Here is a 19,459-nt window from a genome sequence, read left to right on the forward strand (position 1 = left end):
TAGTACATTTTCTTGAGTAATATGAAAACTGTCCATAAGGCGGCTATTTTTATTAGCCTTATTTTAAGATGAGGAAACTGAGTCACAGAGAAGCTAAGATGATGCCAGTCCTGACAGAAAGTGTTAACATAATTTTCTCTATCTAAGGTTTACAGATCTATTTTAGTAGAGATGGGAAATAGGTTGAAATTCGTTGGGGGGGTGAGGGGGAGTCTCCCTAATCTTTTTGGCCATTTTAGTTTCTTTTTTTTCTTTTTAAAGTAAAGTGTTTTTTTTGTTTTTTAATATATTTTTATTGATTTTTTACAGAGAGGAAGGGAGAGAGATAGAGAGTTAGAAACATCGATGAGAGAGAAACATCGATCAGCTGCCTCCTGCACATCTCCTACTGGGGATGTGCCCGCAACCAAGGTACATGCCCTTGACCGGAATCGAACCCGGGACCGTTCAGTCCACAGGCCGACGCTCTATCCACTGAGCCAAACCGGTTTCGGCCATTTTAGTTTCTTAAAATGGTTTATTATATCATTTTGAGAAGGGAAAAGAGGAAAATCACAAATAATCAGAGAGAACATCAAACACAAAATGGGTTTGTTGGATTGGTTTGTTAGTTTTTTCTTTCCAGAGCACAAAAAAGACCAATTTACAGAATGAACCAGCCACTAGGCAGTAAATGGAACTAATTCTAGCAAGCATCAAGTGCTTAAGGTTCTGAAACATGTCTCATACTTAAATTTCAATTACTTTTCTTTGGCTTTCATTTCTCTAAAAGATATTACAATAGCTTCAAATCAGCCTCTAGTTTCTCATTTTGTTCAAAAAGCATAAAATGAGCCCCCAAAACCCTCTCAAGAATCTCCAAATGTTCAGGAAACATACATAAATCTTAAAATCCAAATCTTTTAAAAAAAGTCAACAACACAAGAGACAAAACCGGAATTAGCCTTAATTTAGAAAAAAAGCTGGGTCATTTTATCCTGACCTGAGATTCCCTTTGACCTGTGACTCAGGCTTTGCAAAATTATAGGTTACAAAATAGGAAGCCAGAAGTTACACAGAGCATCACGCTTAAGATGCTGCCTTAAGGAGACCTGCCCTGGTAGAAAGAAAAAGAGGTCTTTTTGTTACTGTATTTTAAACATCCTGAGACACAGTCCTAAAATTGGTTTGCTGACACCCCCCACTAGGAATTGAGCCAAAAACCCAAGCATGTGCCTTAACTGGGAATTGAACCATGACCTCAACCACTGAGCCACACCAGCTGGGCTATCTTGATTTTTAAAGCTTATCTGTATTTATTCCATCTTTGAGTCTGAAATATCTTGCTTTTTTCTACAATAAACTCACTATTTTAAAATTCATCTAAGAAAAATCACTTCCTTCAGGAAGCCTTTCATGATTAATTACCCTATTCTTGTACTGTCTCCTTTGGTATAGCATTTTTTCATTATTATAGTTATGTTTCTTAAAATAATGTTTGGCTTCTCTAGCCATCCATCCATCACTTAAGACTATAAGATTCTCCTATTTTTTTTCTTCCAAATCATGATTCAAAAATCTTAACAGTGATTCTCAGATAGCAGCATTGTGGGTAATGTTTTTTCTCTGGTCTCCAAATTTTTAGTGAATTAAAATACTTTAAAATGAAATTCTTAAAAACCAATAAACAAACTAAATCTCTGTTAGATTCCTAACTTGACTCCCAAATCACAAGATGACAATGGTAGCTATTGTTCACTGAGCCAGGAACTTATTTAAGTGCTTAACTTATATCTCATCATCGCAAGGAAGAAAGCATGAAGATATCATTGGTCCCTATTTTATGGATGAAGGAACTATTAAGATGCCAGTAAATACAGGTAGCAGAGCTGAAGTGAACCCAGATTTTCCTGGCAACAAAGCTCATTCTCTTTATTCTAGGAAGCCTTTCCACCGGTTGGGGGAGGGCAGTGTTTTTACATTAAGATGCAAAGGACACTTCAATTTAAAAAAAAAAAAAAGATGTAAGGAACAAAATGTGTGGAACAAATAGGGCATGGGATGGAAGTTGGACACATATTTGGGGGCTCTTTCTCTACCAATATCTACCTACATCTTTCGGTAAACCACAAAATCAGCTTCATCTCCCAACTACTTCAAGGAAAAAGGTCAAACAATTAAAAAGGGAGTGTTGGGAAAATAACAAAGGGAACAAGAGATGAGGTATATAAACTGTTAAAAAGTAAAAGAAGCTAAAATTAAAGATATCAGACCTGTAACAATGTAGACTAGTAGTTCTCAACTCTAGCTGCTTTAAAGAAATACCAAAGTTGAGCCTAAATCAACTGAATTAGAATCTCTGAAGGCTGGGGTGCTGTGATAAATGAATTTTTCATTTAATCCTCATACCACTACCATAAACATCTACTAGCACTATTAATTTATAAATAAAAATACCGAGACTAGACAATATAGATGATTTTAATAGCTGATTAGTGCCCACTACTCTCCTCTAATTCATCTAAGAAATATTTATCTTGATCTTATTTTTAGATAAGCCCATAGCAACTAAAACTGCTTTAGAAAACAGCAAGAAAGTGACAATAAAATTCAAACTTATGATATTATTTGGTTTGAACTTAATTTTAGTCTAATTCTCTGCAACAACCCTAAAAATAAATCCGTTATTATCAGTTAATATTTTAAATATGAGGTATACAATAATGATTTAAGCTCAGTAAGAATTTGTTAGCTGAATTTTCAGGTTCAAAATTACATATACATCAAATCTAAATATGAGAAGTATAAAAACTGTTATAGTCAATATTGAGATTTTAGAAAAGTTAAGCTTTATAGTGACAGTACAAATAGGTTCAACTCTTTTGGAAAACATAATGTATCACAAGTCATAAAAATATCATAACCATTTGACAAAAGTATCCAGTTTTGAAAATCCATGGTAAAGAAAAAAAGTACCAGAAGGGTAAGTGTTGATTATAGCACTATAAAAATGAAAACTGGAAACTTGCAAGTCCAATGTTAGAGAAATGGTTAAATAAGTTTGACATATTCAAAGAATATTAGGCTCTCATTAAAAATTTTAATTATGAAAACTACAAGTGCAGGAGGTTTACATGTTAAGAGAATGTCCTATAGGTAGGCAGTGTTTTCTAAAGAATGTTCTGTAGAACAGTACCAAAGAATAAGAATAAATGTTGTGTGTGTAGGGGGGAGGGTCCAAATCCAAATACTGATGGGTAATGCCAAGTAGCAGTTTTCTTTCCTTGATAGCATCTCCAAACATGCGATATGGCAGTTTGCAGATGCTATTTCTCAATATATTTTAACTACAGACCTCTCCCTGACCTCTACCTTTCTTGTTTTTCTCCTGCTAGGAATCTTGTGAAATTGGTGGTCTACAGAACATGATTTTTGAAATACTAGTCATTAAATACTATTGTAAGTAAAAAAAAAATTTTTAAGTCCTTTTTGTTCTTACTATGATGAAATTTTTATTAGAAGTAGAATATGAAACAAGTCAATATCAAACTTCTACTTAAAAGTGGCCATTTCTGGTTTAATATTTTGGTACAAATTATCTAAAAATCAGAATTCTAAATATAAGCAGACAATCTTCTGAAATATGAATAAACAAAGAAAAGATAGTTTTAATTAACCTAGTATATTTAAGATTTATTAGTTCACATAAAATTTGTTATTTATACTTTTAATTAAGTTTCACATCACACCCTTTCTGAACTAACTATATTTTTAAATATATATATAGAGCCCAACTGACATGGCTCAGTGGTTGAGCATCGACCTATGAACCAAGAGGTCACGGTTCCATTCCCAGTCAGAGCACATGCCCGGGTTTCAGGCTTGATCCCCAGTGTGGAGCATTCAGGAGGCAGCTGATTAATGATTCTCTCTTATCACTGATGCTTCTCTCTCCCTCTCCCTTCCTCTCTGAAATCAATAAAAATATATTTAATATATATTTATATAAAATATATTTACATATAGCACTCTATATTTTAAAATTTGATTTTTGGAATTCTGAATACAAATTCCCATAAAACCAATTTAATCCATGTTTCTTTCTTTCTTTTTTTAATATATATTTTATTGAATTTTTACAGAGAGGAAGGGAGAAGGACAGAGAGTTAGAAACATCGATCAGCTGCCTCCTGCACGCCCCCTACTGGGGATGTGCCCACAACCAAGGTACATGCCCTTGACCGGAATCGAACCTGGGACCCTTCAGTCCGCAGGCTGACGCTTTATCTACTGAGCCAAACTGGTTAGGGCTAATCCATGTTTCTTAAGTCATATATAAAATTCTAACTTGTAACATGCCCCAGGCATAGCACTAATACCTTATTTTAATCTATATAAAAATGTAAATGTTCGTTTGTTCAAAATCTTAAATCTCCGAAAGTTCTTCACCAATTTCTTTGAAATTTTGACACAACATTGCATTCGAATACGCACGTGTTTTTATATACCTATATACCTACTATTATATAGATGTCACACCTGTGACAGGTAAAAACATGTTTTGAAAAACAGCGCCCTCTGTTGGACGTAAAAGCAACACATGCTATACTAAATATTTTACGATTCCATTTCAGTGTTTCTGTTTACAATTATAAATTGTAGATAAAATTAACTACAAATATGCGTGTCCAGCTGCAAAACGATCGATCAGCTGAGATATTCTCACATCAATTGCTGGAAATTGGGAACAGAAAGGTGCCGGTTGATCGGACCTCAGGATGAATTTCATTGCCTCATAACTTCTGCAATTTAGTGACGTCAAAAGAAGAATTGGGGACAAACCAAGATGGCGGCATAGGTTAACACCAGAGTTTGCTGCCTCGAACAACCACTTCAAAAATACAACTAAAAGACGCAACGGACATCATCCAGAACCACAGGAAGGCTGGCTGAATGGAAGTTCTACAACTAGGAGGAACCGAGAATCAGAGGAGGCGCAGTGCTGAGGTAAAATACTAAGGTGCGGAGTGCGCGCGGCGTGGGCTGGTGGCTGAGGGCGTGGTTGTCTGTTTCAATCCGGAGGGAGCCTCAGACTCAGAGCTCCAGATCCGGGCGAGTCTCTAGGGACCCAGACTCAAACGGGAGAAGCAGGACTGTCTGGCTACGGTCCCTCCGAGGTTTGCAGCTGTTGCTGGGACAGAGAGGAAGAGCCCATGGGGACAGACTGAGAGCAGCCATAACTGCTCCCTCCTCCGCCCTGTTGATCCCGTGGGACCCGTCCCGCCCAAGCCCTGCACAGAGGCATTTGCCGGATAGCCTCAGGCAAAGGCTAGATTAGCACCTCCCTAGAGGACACAAGTTCTTCCACTGCCAGTCAACCTGGAGGTCAAATCCCTCTAGTATTAACTATTACAATCAAGGCTTAACTACAACAAGACTTCGCACAAAGACCACTAGGGGGTGTACCAAGAAAGCGTAAAAAAATGCGGAGACAAAGAAATAGGACAAAACTATCAAGGGAGGATATTGAGTTCAGAACCACACTTTTGAGGTCTCTCAAGAGGCTTGTAGAGTCTGTCGATAAACTTGATAAGATGTACAGGAAATCTAATGAGACCCTCGATGGTGTGATAAAGGACCATCTAGAAAGTAAGCATACACTGTCTGAAATAAAGAATATTATACAGACTCCCAACAGCAGACCAGAGGAGCGCAAGAATCAAGTCAAAGATTTGAAATTTGAAGAAGCGAGAAACACCCAACTGGAAAAGCAAAATGAAAAAAGAACTCAAAAATACAAAGATAGTGTAAGGAGCCTCTGGGACAGCTTCAAACGTACCAACATCAGAATTATAGGGGTACCAGAAGATGAGAGAGAGCAAGATATTGAAAACCTATTTGAAGAAATAATGACAGAAAACTTCCCCCACCTGGTAAAAGAAATAGACTTACAGGTCCAGGAGCACAGAGAACCCCAAACAAAAGGAATCCAAAGAGGACCACACCAAGACACATCAGAATTAAAATGCCAAGAGCAAAAGACAAAGAGGGAATCTTAAAAGCAGCAAGAGAAAGAAACTCAGTTACCTACAAGGGAGTACCCATACGACTGTCAGCTGATTTCTCAACAGAAACTTTGCAGGCCAGAAGGGAGTGGCAAGAAATATTCAAAGTGATGAATAGCAAGAACCTACAACCAAGATTACTTTATCCAGCAAAGCTATCATTCAGAATTGAAGGTCAGATAAAGAGCTTCACAGATAAGGAAAAGCTAAAGGAGTTCATCACCACCAAACCAGTATTATAGGAAATGCTGAAAGGTATCCTTTAAGAAGAGGAAGAAGAAGAAAAAGGTAAAGATACAAATTATGAACAACAAATATGCATCTATCAACAAGTGAATCTAAAAATCAAGTGAATAAATAACCTGATGTACAGAATGAACTGGTGATTATAATAGAATCAGGGACATAGAAAGGGAATGGACTGACTATTCTTGGGGGGAAAGGGGAATGGGAGATGCGGGAAGAGACTGGACAAAAATCGTGCACCTATGGATGAGGACAGTGGGTGGGGAGTGAGGGCAGAGGGTGGGGTGGGAGCTGGAAGGAGGGGAGTTATGGGGGGAAAAAAGAGGAACAAATGTAATAATCTGAACAATAAAGATTTAATAAAAAAAAAACTTGGAAAAAAAAAAAAAGAAGAAGAATTGGTTGAAAAAGTATTTCCCAATATTCAAACCAATTATAAGAATCACGATTGGCTGAGTGAACGAGCTATTCTTTCGGCCAAGAACAAAGACGTCTACGAACTTAACAATAATATTCAGTCTAACATTCAAAGCGAGGCAGTCACATACAAGTCCGTCGACACTGTTGTGGAAGCAGATGAAGCGGTTAATTATCCAAGAGAATTTTTGAATTCACTCGATCTGCCAGGGATGCCACTGCATGTACTGCAATTGAAAATCAGCGTGCCAATTATCATGTTGCGAAATATTAACCAGCCAAAGCTTTGCAACAGCACGCGGCTTGCAGTAAAAAAATTAATGAGCAACTGTCGTGGAAGCAACAATCTTGACAGGACCTTTCAAAGGTGAAGATGTCCTCATTCCTCGCATTCCTATGATTCCAACGGATATGCCATTTCAATTTAAGAGATTGCAATTCCCAATTCGATCGGCGTTTGCAATCACCATCAACAAAGCTCAGGGCCAATCTTTAGAATTGTGCGGTTTAGATCTACACAGGGATTGCTTCTCACATGGACAATTATATGTTGCGTGTTCTAGAGTCGGCAAACCAGACAATCTCTATATCTGCACAGACAATGGAACAACAAAAAATATTGTATACCCACAAGCATTGTGAAATTAAACATATTAGAAACGTGCGCTTTCTTTTCTTTCTTTTCCATTTAACCAGACTGAGCCACAGCAACGCGCGGCCTGGTACAGCTAGTATATAATAAATATATATTCGGTGTCCCAAGTTTCCAAGAATATTTCCTGCAAATGTGGTAGGAATGGGAAGAATGATACTTGTCACCACTCCATAATACAAGCCAGCAGGAATGGCACACTTAGCTTCAAGAACTGATGGGTAGCCATAGCCGGTTTGGCTCAATGGATAGAGCGTCGGCCTGCGGACTGAAGGGTCCCGGGTTCGATTCCTGGTCAGGGCACATGCCTGAGTTGCAGGCTCAATCCCCAGTGGGGGGCGTGCAGGAGGCAGCTGATCCATGATTCTCTCTCATCATGAATGTTTCTCTCTCTCGCCCTCTCCCTTCCACTGTCTGAAAAAAAATTAAAAAGCCAACAAAAAACAAAAAAAAACAATAGATAACACATTCTATAGGACAGAGAAGTTAGGATGGAATAGTAAAGAAATTGGAGTTACATGGGAATGTATAAGTTGGGGTAAGAAAGAGCCAGAAGTGGGGAATGCTCTTTCATTTTTCCAAAGTACTGCATATTATTAGCCTATATAATAAAAGCCTAATATGCAAATCGACCGAATGGTAGAACGACCGGTCACTATGACACACACTGGCCACCAGGGGGCAGATGCTCAATGCAGAAGCCCTAGCCCACAGGCCCCAGGCCAGCCAAGGCGGGTGCCAGCGGGGACCCCTGACTGCCCCACCGGTTGCCCCGCAGACAGAGGCAACTAGCGGTGGCAGGGGTTGGGGTGAGCAAGCGGGTGGTACCAGGTCAGCCAAGACGGTGCCAGTGGGGGCCCCCCCCAATCACCCCGCCAGTCACTCCACAGATCGGCCCTGATTGCTGGCCAGGCCTAGGGACCCTACCCATGCACACATATATAAAAGCCTAAGCGACCATTTGACCGGTAGCTATGACGCGCACTGATCACCAGGGGGCAGATGCTCAACGCACAGGCAGGGAAACATGGAACAGACTTGATGAATCTCAGAGGGAAGGGGGGAGGGGGGAGGACGGGAAAAGGTTAACCAAAGGTCTTATATGCATACTAGAGGCCCAGTGTACAGATTTGTGCATCAGTGGGGTCCTTCAACCTGGCCTGCAGGGATCGGGCTGAAAACGGCTCTCTGGCATCCCCTGAGCGGTACTGGATTGTGAGAGGGCGCAGGCCAGGCTGAGGGATCTCACCAGTGTACGAATCAGTGTACTGGGCCTCTAGTCAGGGATAAGAATGGCAGAAACTGGATTCAGTGAAGGAGATTACCAATAGGGCCCTCAATTGAAGTCTAGCCGTTTATGGCAAGTCTCCTTTTAGATTACAAAAAAAGGAAACCCCTGAAGGGTAAAAGGAAGTGTTGGGGAGTGGGCTGAATGACTGAACGTAGGAACCAACTCTAATAAGGCAAAAGTAGAAAAAGGAACTAATTTTTTAAAGGATTTAGTTACTAGAACATTTTAACTCACATTTAATCTCATTTAATCCTCGCAACACTGAAATTAAGATATTACCTCATTTCACATTTGACGATGGGTAAGAAATTTGTTCAAGGTCAAGATACTACTTACAGTGGTTCTCAACCTTCCTAATGCCGCAACCCTTTAATACAGTTCCTCATGTTGTGGTGACCCCCAACCATAAAATTATTTTCGTTGCTACTTCATAACTGTAATTTTGCTACTGTTATGAATCGGAATGTAAATACCTGACATGCAGGATGTATTTTCACTGTTACAAATTGAACATAATTAAAGCATAGTGATTAATCACAAAAACAGTATGTAATTATATATGTGTTTTCTGATGGTCTTAGGCGACCCCTGTGAAAGAGCCGTTCGACCCCCAAAGGGGTTGCGACCCACAGGTTGAGAACTGCTGGTTTAGTCTTTGGCTACTCTTGATAATTTTTATCACTCCTCTGTGGTGCGCGGCTACAGTGTTTTGGCCAGGTTCAAACCTCGGACTAATGAAAGGACAGGGTCCTCTCATTGCCACGTGCAAGTCCCAGCTGGAAGGGCAGGGCCCTCCCAGCACAATCATAGCCAACAGCTGTGGTTGTAAGCTTGAACCTATGGTCCAAACACATGGCCCCATGTGCCTTGTGCTAGAGTTCAGGTGCGTGTAGTTGAGTGAGGTTGAAACTCACGAGAATGCTGTAAACAACTTGATCACGCCCCTACTTTGCCTCGTGGCATCTGCTATAAAATAAAGACACGGCTTGTGGGCGCTGGCGCTGTCTCCTCATCAGGGAGTAGCGTCCCAGGCGAGACCCAGCTTTCATTCTCTTGTCTGTCTTTTCTCAATCCTCTCACCACCCCTCACTCAGGGTCACTGAACCAGGCTGAGCTGGCATGGCACATAAGGCGCCCTGGGGCTGAGTATGCCATGGCCGTGCCGGCTCCCCACATATGGCGCCAGACCAGGGCCAGAGTCCGGGGGAATTTAAAAGTGGTCAGGTGAAAGGAGGCTCCATGGCACACGCAGAGAGTAAGCTTAAAAAACAAAAGTAAGAAAATAAGAAGTTAAGCTTAAAAAGCAAAAGTAAGAAGGCCAAAAAACAAAAATAAGGTAGGGAGCCGAGGTGTGGTAATATTAGCTCGGTGTAAAACTTGGGAAATTCAGGAAATAAGCTGTAAAAAATAAGTGGTAGAAATAAGCTGTAGAAGTAAGAAATAAGTAGAAATAAGCGGTAGAAATAGAGAGTAAGTTTAAAAAGCAAAAGTAAGAAGGCCAAAAAACAAAAATAAGGTAGGGAGCTGAAGTGTGGTAAAACTTGGGAAATTCAGGATCCCAGGAAGGGGATCGCTAAAAATAAGGCTAAAAGCAGAAAGTAAGGCAAACAACAAAAATAAGGTAGGGAGCCGAGGTGTGTCTTTTCTCAATCCTTTCACCCCCCACTCAGGATCACCAAGGCCTGAGTTCTGGCCATAAGAAGTGGCGTCGGAACAGGACTGAGTTCGGGGAAATTTAAAAAGTGGTCAGGTGTGCCGAAACCGGTTTGGCTCAGTGGATAGAGCATCGGCCTGCGGACTGAAAGGTCCCAGGTTCGATTCCGGTCAAGGGCATGTACCTGGGTTGGGGGCACATCCCCAGTGGGAGATGTGCAGGAGGCAGCTGATCGGTGTTTCTCTCTCATCGATGTTTCTAACTCTCTATCTCCCTTCCTCTCTGTAAAAAATCAGTAAAGTATATTTAAAAAAAAATTCTAAAAAGTGGTCAGGTCAAAGGAGGCTCCAAGGCGCGCGCAGAGAGTAAGCTTAAAAAACAAAAGTAAGAAAATAAGAAAGTAAGCTTAAAAAGCAAAAGTAAGAAGGCCAAAAAACAAAAATAAGGTAGGGAGCCGAAGTGTGGTAAAATTGGCTCGGTGTAAAACATGGGAATAATGCTTAATCAAAGCATTTTTAAAGTAAGCATTTTTTAAATTTCTAAGTAGAAATAAGTGGTAGAAATAGAGAAATAAGTAGAAATAAGCGGTAGAGAAATAAGCAGTAGAAATAGAAAATAAGCAGTAAGAAGCAAGCGGTAGGAAGTAAGAAAATAAGAAGTAAACAGGAAGATATAAAATAAGGTAGAAATCTTCTAGGTTTTGTTTAAGCCACTGTAAAGCAGAAGATGGCTGTGGTGGTTGATGTTTAAGGAAGTAATTTTTATTTTAGACCTAGATTGTAAGCTCTTGCAGCAGTTGCATTGTTTCTAGGCTTTGGTTATCTTTGCATGTGCGACCTGATAATTCCCTGGGACTTTGGGTCTGTGTGAGACTCCAGACTCAGAGTTGGAAATCTCTAGCTCTGAAGGACCGAGGGTTGCTCGTTTCCATGCAGCCTCGGATAAAGTAAGAGGCTGAGAAGGGACCAGACTTCCACCAGCGTGGACAGGGCTGATTTGACTGGGACTGGTGCGGACTCAGTGTCAGGGTCAACCGTCCAAACAGCCTGATCCAGGGGACTAGTTTTGCATCAAGACATCTTTGCATCGGCGGGATATCAGCATGGAGTCAGCTGAAGAAGATGGTGACTGAGACCAAGCAGATGTTAGAAAAGCAAGTGGAAGCTATGCTAGCGTTGGTGAACTGTCAGCTTCCTGTAAAATCTTGTGGTGCTAAATCTAAGGATTAAGTAAGATATCCTGAAAATGTTGACATGTTTGTAGTTTGGTTTTGCATTGGTATTGCTTTATTAGCCAGAGTTTTGTTCTCTCTTGTTAACATTGCTGTGTCAATAGTTTTGTTACTAACGAGAAGTCTGTTTTGATGATGCTGAATAATTTATTTAGGGTTTTTGGATAGTGTAAATGGGCGTGTTTAAAAACAAAAGTAAAGGGGGATATGTGGGGCGCGGCTACAGAGTTTTGGCCAGGTTCAAGCCTCGGACTAATGAAAGGACAGGGTCCACTCATTGCCACGTGCAAGTCCCAGCTGGAAGGGCAGGGCCCTCCCAGCACAATCATAGCCAACAGCTGTGGTTGTAAGCTTGAACCTATGGTCCAAACACATGGCCCCATGTGCCTTGTGCTAGAGTTCAGGTGCATGTAGTTGAGTGAGGTTGAAACTCACGAGAATGCTGTAAACAACTTGATCACGCCCCTACTTTGCCTCGTGGCATCTGCTATAAAATAAAGACACGGCTTGTGGGCGCTGGCGCTGTCTCCTCATCAGGGAGTAGCGTCCCAGGTGAGACCCAGCTTTCATTCTCTTGTCTGTCTTTTCTCAATCCTCTCACCCCCCCACTCAGGGTCACTGAACCAGGCTGAGCTGGCATGGCACATAAAGCGCCCTGGGGCTGAGTATGCCATGGCCGTGCCGGCTCCCCAGACTCTTCATTCTACAAACCAACTCTTCCAACTTCCCCTGGGGAGAGAGATTTCATTCTGAATACTTAGTTCCAGAAAGCAGATTTTAAGATAACAGAAATTGTACTCTTCTTATATCTCCCACCTCATTCATCCGAAAGTCACCATCTAAGCAATCTCACTACTTGGTCTACTCAAGAATCCAGTAACATGAATTTTAAAAAAAAAAGTTGTTTTAAAACAATATAGAGGAACTAACTGTTTCAAAGATCATAAACTTTACTTACATTGATTCCTCAGAGCCTGTTCATTCTTAGTTTAGACATGACTAATTATCCAGTTATTTGGATTCTAGCTAGGGTGGTAGGCAGCATCATATTAAAAGTGAAGGAGCAAACTCACTGAGAACAGGAAGAAGGCAGAGCAAGCAGCTATCAGTGATGGAAATGACCAAAATATCATTTACTACAGATATTTTAAAAACCAGGGCAATATGGGGCTACTTAGTATAAGAGCTAAGTACACAAAATGCCATTATTACCTTGGCTCAGCAGAGGCCAGGAATCCTTGCTCAATTTTTCAAAGTAACTTTATCCTTATATTTGCTGCTCATGCAATCTACCACATAGGATTTTCTAGTTCAGCCAATAGACACTGCCTGCTTTAGAATGTCCTCCTTCTAACTGCTCATGGCTCTTACATCATCTTTTTTTAATACGTTGGATTTTTTAAAATCCTCACTGAGGATATTTTTTCCATTGATTTTCAGAGAGAGTGGAAGGGAGGGAGGGGGGAGGGAGAGAAGGAGGGAGGGAGGGAGAGAGAGAGATTAAAGATGTGAAAGACACACATCAATTGGTTGGCTTGCACATGCCCCAACGGGCCCGAGGGCAGAACCAACAACATAGGTATGGGCCACTGAAGGAATTGAACCCACAGTCACAGGCTGATGCTCTAACCACTGAGCAACCAGCCAAATTTATTTTTTTTTTTTTTTAGTAAGAGAGGAAGGAAAAAGAAGAGATATAAATAAACATCAGAGAAACATCGATCACATGCTCCCTACTGGGGATCGAGCCTGTGGAACAGGGCCACATGCCCTGATGGGATATCCAACCAGCCACCTCTTGATGCATGGGAAGACACTCAAACCAACAGCCACACAGGCTGGGCATGGCTCTTACTTCTTAGTCAGCATTCAGATTCATCCTTAATCTGCACTATGGTCTGACATTTTGGCTTTCCTCATGGTCCCTTCTAACTGACAACATACTCTATGGAATATATCTAGCCTAGAATTTAGCGACATTTCTGACCTTCCTGGATTCCTACCTGAGGGGTCTTCTTGGCAGACTTCTCACTCCTTGCCAGATGCCCAGCTTTGCAAATATAGCTTCCTAGAACAACTCTATTATTATTCTGCCTTTTGGTTATGACTGCCATGGCCTACCCAAGTAATACAGGGAATTACCATCTATTACTCTAACCCCCAAGTGCGTGTGGGGCAGCACACCATAATCAAACTCATTGATATTTCTGCAGCAGAAGATGAACATAGTCACATAAGGTGGGGTTAAAAAATGACTCTAAATAGCTTCATATCATTTCAGATCATATTTTCCTGTCAAATGAGTTAAGAAAAAACTTTCAGAGAACTTTGAATTCTATTTAAGATTAAGAAATTTTCAACCAATGTATGTATGGTTTTGCTTTTTTTGCCTTTCATATTTCCTCCCCCAAAATTTAAAAATATTTTTTTGGGCCCTGACAAGTTTTGCTCAGTGGTTGGAGCTTGGGCCTGTGGACTAAAGGGTCCTGGGTTCGATTCCAGTCAAGGGTATGTACCTTGGGTGCAGGCTCCATCCCTGGCCTGGGTCAGGGTGCCTGTGGGGGGGCAACCAATCAGGAGGCAACCAATCGATGTGTCTCTCTCACATCAATGTTTCTGTCTCTGTCTCTCCCCCTCCCTTCCACGCTATCTAAAAAGCAATGGAAAAAATATCCTCAAGTGAAGATTAACAAAAAAAAAAATTTTTTTGGTGTTTCAATGGGTAATTTCAATTTTCTGTTATTTTTATTACATAAAGAATGTACTGAATAAATGAGGTATTATTTTGCATATATATGCACAAAAACATGCATATTTCAACATATAGAAACCTACAGGTGCAACAGAAGAGGATATAGATACATGCTATTGTATAACTGTTGTATATTGGTAATTAACCAATAGAGAAGCATTATCTGGGCAATAAATACAACTAAGTTATTGAGAAAGTACATATATAAGCCCTAGCTGGTTTGGCTCAGTGGATAGAATATCAACCTGTGGATTGAAAGGTCCTGGGTTTGATTCCTGTCAAGGGCACATGCCCAGGTTGTGGGCTAGATCCCCAGTAGGGTGCATGCAGGAGGCAGCCAATCAATGATTCTTTTATCACTGATGTTTCTATCTCTTGCTCCCTCTCCTTTCCTCTCTGAAATCAATAAAAATATGTTTTAAAAAATGAAAAAGTACACACATAAAACATCTTATTTAGTGCAATTAGAACCATACCATGGTTTTAAGATTAAAAATAGTATATGCTGAGCTTTAAATATTTATAATTACCACTTCTTACAAGTTTTCCCTCTTTCCTGTTAAACAACTAGCTCCAATTTCTTAGGTTGGTGACATTAACATAGTGCTTTAATATGGCTATGTTATCCTTCTTTTCTAGAAATAATTATATTTTAAATTGTTACTTAAAAAAAACAAAAACAAAAAGCCCAAGCATGACTCAAGATACATGCTCCATTTTCAATCGGTTGGATATCTTCTTAGAGAGTTCTAATTTCCCTTTTGGGTCTTACTGTAGATAAACATTTGATTTCATGTTCACAGTTACACTTCCAATACTTTTCTGTATGATCTTTTGATCAACTGCTATATCACAGGATTCATGTAAAAAAATGTTTTGAGTAAAAGTAACTTACTGTTACTTATGATATACACCATGAATGATATGTTAAAAAGAGTTTACTAAATGAAAAAAACTTTCCACACCAGGTCTAAATTAAAACTAACAATTATAAAGTTGTTAAAGAAACACAAAAATCCTTTCCTCTCTCTAGTCTTACCAAAAGGCTAACTTGTTAAAGTTAAAAACTTTATACTAATCAAATGTAACAGAAAAGCGATGCCCCTCTTCCATCATTACACATCTAGGATCCCGAAGCAATACAGTTTACCTGACATAATATGAAAAAGCAAGATTAAGAATTAAAACTGAACTTAACCTATTTCCTCCCACAAAAAAGATTTAGTGGGTACGACTTTAGAAGTCTAGTCCAGGGTGTGGCCAATTTTCTTTCTGTCAAGTACAGGAGAGGCTTCAGGCTTTGTGGGCCACACAGTCTCTATCACATAAACAGCCATAAAATCTACAAAAACTGGCAGCAGGCTGGATGTGACCCACACGCTGTTAATTGTTGACACCTGGTCTACTCCAAAGAATTTAAACACTAGAACTAGACAAGGGATTCAATTAAATGATGTTATAATAATGTTATGGTCATAAGGAAACCCCTCTAATGTGTGGAAATAATTATTGTGTGAAATATTTGCTGTGTGAAGACCCCAATACTCTGTAACTTCCAAAATGTGGTGAACGCCCCACTATCTTGATGTGAATGCCCTAAGCCCTTAAGTGTAAACACCCTGCTCCTAGCAAAGGCACACGGTCTGGCCCACACTGCTAAGACACAAGTTGATTACTACAGGCTATATAAGCACCAGATTTTCTTCAGTGGACGTCTCCTGCCAGATGAGAGGAGGACTCCACGTTGCTCCGCAAGACAAGCCCCTGATTGACTGCTCTGCTGCGTGAACCTGAATCAACCACCGCCGCCTGTCTCCCGTCTTCATCGTCCGTCTTTCGGTGTGCATCGCCAGGTGGCCCTGCTGGGGCCTAGGACCCACTAGGAATAGGTAAATAAATCTTGTGTGACTGCATACTAATTGTCTTGTGTGTTCATGTGCTCCGGTTCAGCTCAGCTGTCTAGACACTGAAGTACCAGGGGATAGGCCGTTATTGCTGACTCCTGGTCACCTGCGTTTGTCCCGCTAAGTCTAGACAGATAATTAATTAATTGGGGCATAATTGGGACAAATGACATAAACAAATCTTTACTAATTCCTTAGGTCTCAGTTAATTCATTTCTTAAATGAAGTTTAATAACAGTTTCTGCAGTCTCCTTAAAATGAGAAGTGCTTTTTATACAGGAGAATGATGGTCCTAATTCAAGGACTGCTCAAACCCCTCAATATACTATGGATAATTAATGAAACACAAAAGACTCAATAAAGCTTTTTTTAAAAAAGAAATACATATGTCATTGAACCTTCTGCAACTGTACGGTATTGAGAACCCCCCTCCCCCTTCTTCCCCTCCTTTTAACATCCTCTCTAGGCTGCACGTTTCTTAAGGGCGCGTAAAAGGCGCTGGATATCTGAATAACGGACCTAAAACAAAGTAGAATCATGACTTCTCATGAAGGGACGCAAGTCATCTGACAAGTACTTTCTGACCTGGCAAAGTCTAAAATCGCCACTGGTTAGTAAGGACCTTAGAGCGCTGTGCAAATTTCTAAGACTTTACAGCGACTTGAACTGACGCTGCGCGGGCCGAGAGCAGGGCAGGTGCTTCCACAAGCGAAGCAAGTGCTGCCCAGCAAGTGCTTCCCCTCCGTGGGGACTGGGAAGGGTCCTCCGCGCAGAAGGGAAGACCCGCTCCCTCCACCGCCGCCGTCGGGAACGCAGCTCGAGGGGAGCGCGCGGCGTCCGGACCACCGGCCCGAACCCGGGACTGGGCGGGCGCAGCCTGGGCGGGTCCGGAGCGGGAGCGGGAGCGGGAGCGGCGGGCCGGCGGGGCGAGCTCCGACCTTCCACCTTCCCGACGCCCGGCTCCCGCCGCGGGCAGAGTCCACGCCTACCTGTTGTGCTCGGGCGCAGCCAGACTTTCCCGCAGCCCCGGAGGGAGGGAGGGCGCGCGGCGCTGGCTGCCGGCCGGCCCCGCGCCCCGCTCAGCCCGTCCCGCCGGGGCCCGGCCCCCGAGGCCGTGTCACCTCCTTCCCCGGCCAGGTCCCTCCCCCGGGGTCCCGGCTTCCGCCGCCACCGCCCCGAGGTCCTCCAAACGGCTCCACTCACCGTGCAGGCCCGGTGCGCGCTCGCTCCCAGCCGGCAGGCAGCCCGACACCGCCCCGCGCGCGGGAGCCGCTCCGCTCCCGGGATCCCCAACGGCTCGTCCCGCGAGGGGTGCCCCCGGCTCAGCACACGTCCCGGTCCCGCTACGACGCCGGCTCCTGCGCGCAGGGACTGGCCGGCGGCGGCGGCAGGGAGGCGGGAGGGGCGCGCGCGGGGCGGAGCCGCAAACTCCGAGTCCCCAGCGCGGCGCGAGCGGGCGAGCGGGAGCCGGCCCGGCCCGGCCCGGCCCAGCCCAGCGCCCGAGGCCCGCCAGCCGGCCGCCGAGCCATCGAGCGCCCACTCTGGCAGGCGTGACTGCTCCACCGCCGAGAGAGCGATGGCGGGTGCCGTGGCCCGAGCTGAGGCCGGGCAGGGGCTTTGCGGTCCAGAGATTTTGGCCACAACTATGTTTGTCCGTTTTGTATCACCAGCCAGAACCCTTGGAGGGCGGCAGCGGGGAATCTGAAGGCTGCGCCGGGAGAAATTCAGGCAGGGAGTGCCGTGGGTGTGGTTGACCTCAATAAAGAGGTAAACTGAGGCAAGCTAAAAAAAGAAAATGAGCTTATTTGGGAATAGCCGAGGCATTGCAATTGTGACAAGCAAACTGTAGCAAGCTATAGGAGAGCCCGTTGAGGGTTTGGGATAGGCTATTATTTAAGGGCAGAAAATGTAAAAAGGGGAGAGTTCACAGAAAGCTAAGATTATAAAACACACACACACACACACACACACACACATACACAAAACCAAAGAGCTCCCCCATTTATGCTGGCTCTGTGTCTGGTTTAAATTCTTTCGTAAAAAATAATTTTTTTGTGACATCTTATGGTAAAACATGTTTTAAATACAGAAAATTTGAAAGAGTAGTATATACCATATGCTCACCATCCATATTCTACATTCACATTTTACTTCTGTGCCCTTCTGACACACCTCCATCATTCTTTGGTGCTCTCTTACTTTCTGGCCCAGGCTCACCTTGCCCCAGCCCTGGATGCAGCCATTTATCCAGGAGCCTTGAAAATTTGTGAGTAGACAAAACCAGCCCAGTCACACAAATAGAGGGAAATTCCACCTCCTTTTGTGCCCCTGGCAAAACTTCCCAAGCTTGATATGAGTCAACTTCTGGCCCCACCTCACCCACTCATCATCCAAGACAGTCCAACACTATCAGTTTTCTGTAAATAAGGCATTTAAGGAAAATCAGTCTCTTAGTCCTTAAATTTTGTCTTCCTGAGGGCACATACCTGGGATTCTCCATCTGATAGTCTCCGATTCTATTTTAGATTGAAATTCTTTCACAGTGCAGATGGGGGAATGTTCGAGGGCCGAGTGATTCTAGAGCGCCCTATCTCCTTTTACAGCGGGAGACTTTGAGGCCTGAGGCACAGTGACTTGCTCAGGATCACACCCTGAATCAATGGTGGAACTGGGGCAAACAGTTCAAGTGCATGTTTCCAGTATACTCAATCTTTTGAATGTAATTAAAAAATTTTATTTTAAAAAAGTCTCAAGCTTACAAAAATGTTGCCCGTATAGTACAAAGAACATTTTTTCCCCCAGAACTATTTGAGATTGAAGTTGCTGACACAATGTCACATTGTTACTAAATACTTTAGTGTGTGTCCTGATAATAAGTACCCTGTACTACATAATCACACTATAACTAGTGAAATCAAAATATTTACTTGATAGGTTTTGACAATCGTCCCAATAATATTCTTTTTGGTGAAAGGATTAAATTTACTTGTCATGCAATTTTAGTTGCCTTCACTATGGAGCACTTCCTCAGTCTTTCCTTGACTTTTACAATCTTGACACTTTTGAAGATTCCCAGCCGATTGTTTTATAGAATGGCCTTCACTTTGTATTTGTCTGATGTTACTCATGCTTAGATTCAGGGTAGGGATCTTTGACAGGACTCACAGAAGCGATGCTGTGTTCTCACTGCCTTCATCGGGTGGCATATTATTTTAATCTGTCTCATTATTGATGTTTATTTTAATAAGGTGGTGTCTGACAGACTTCA

General features: G+C 42.3%; 1 protein-coding gene across 5 annotated transcripts in view; it reads right to left on the minus strand.

Annotated features, from left to right (window-relative positions):
- The window catches only part of HEATR5A (HEAT repeat containing 5A), a 120,036-nt gene extending 102,449 nt beyond the window's left edge, over positions 1–17,587 (minus strand). For all 5 annotated transcript variants that reach the window (XM_070427590.1, XM_070427617.1, XM_070427609.1 and 2 more), the window contains exon 1: positions 17,395–17,587. The gene's annotated coding sequence lies outside the window, so the exon portion shown is untranslated. The remainder of the gene's footprint in view (positions 1–17,394) is intronic.
- Between the last annotated feature and the right edge of the window lie 1,872 nt (positions 17,588–19,459).

Source organism: Myotis yumanensis, unplaced genomic scaffold (assembly GCF_028538775.1).
Source record: "Myotis yumanensis isolate MYYU_CA2020_CCGP unplaced genomic scaffold, mMyoYum1.0.hap1 SCAF_1, whole genome shotgun sequence".
NCBI lineage: Eukaryota > Metazoa > Chordata > Mammalia > Chiroptera > Vespertilionidae > Myotis > Myotis yumanensis.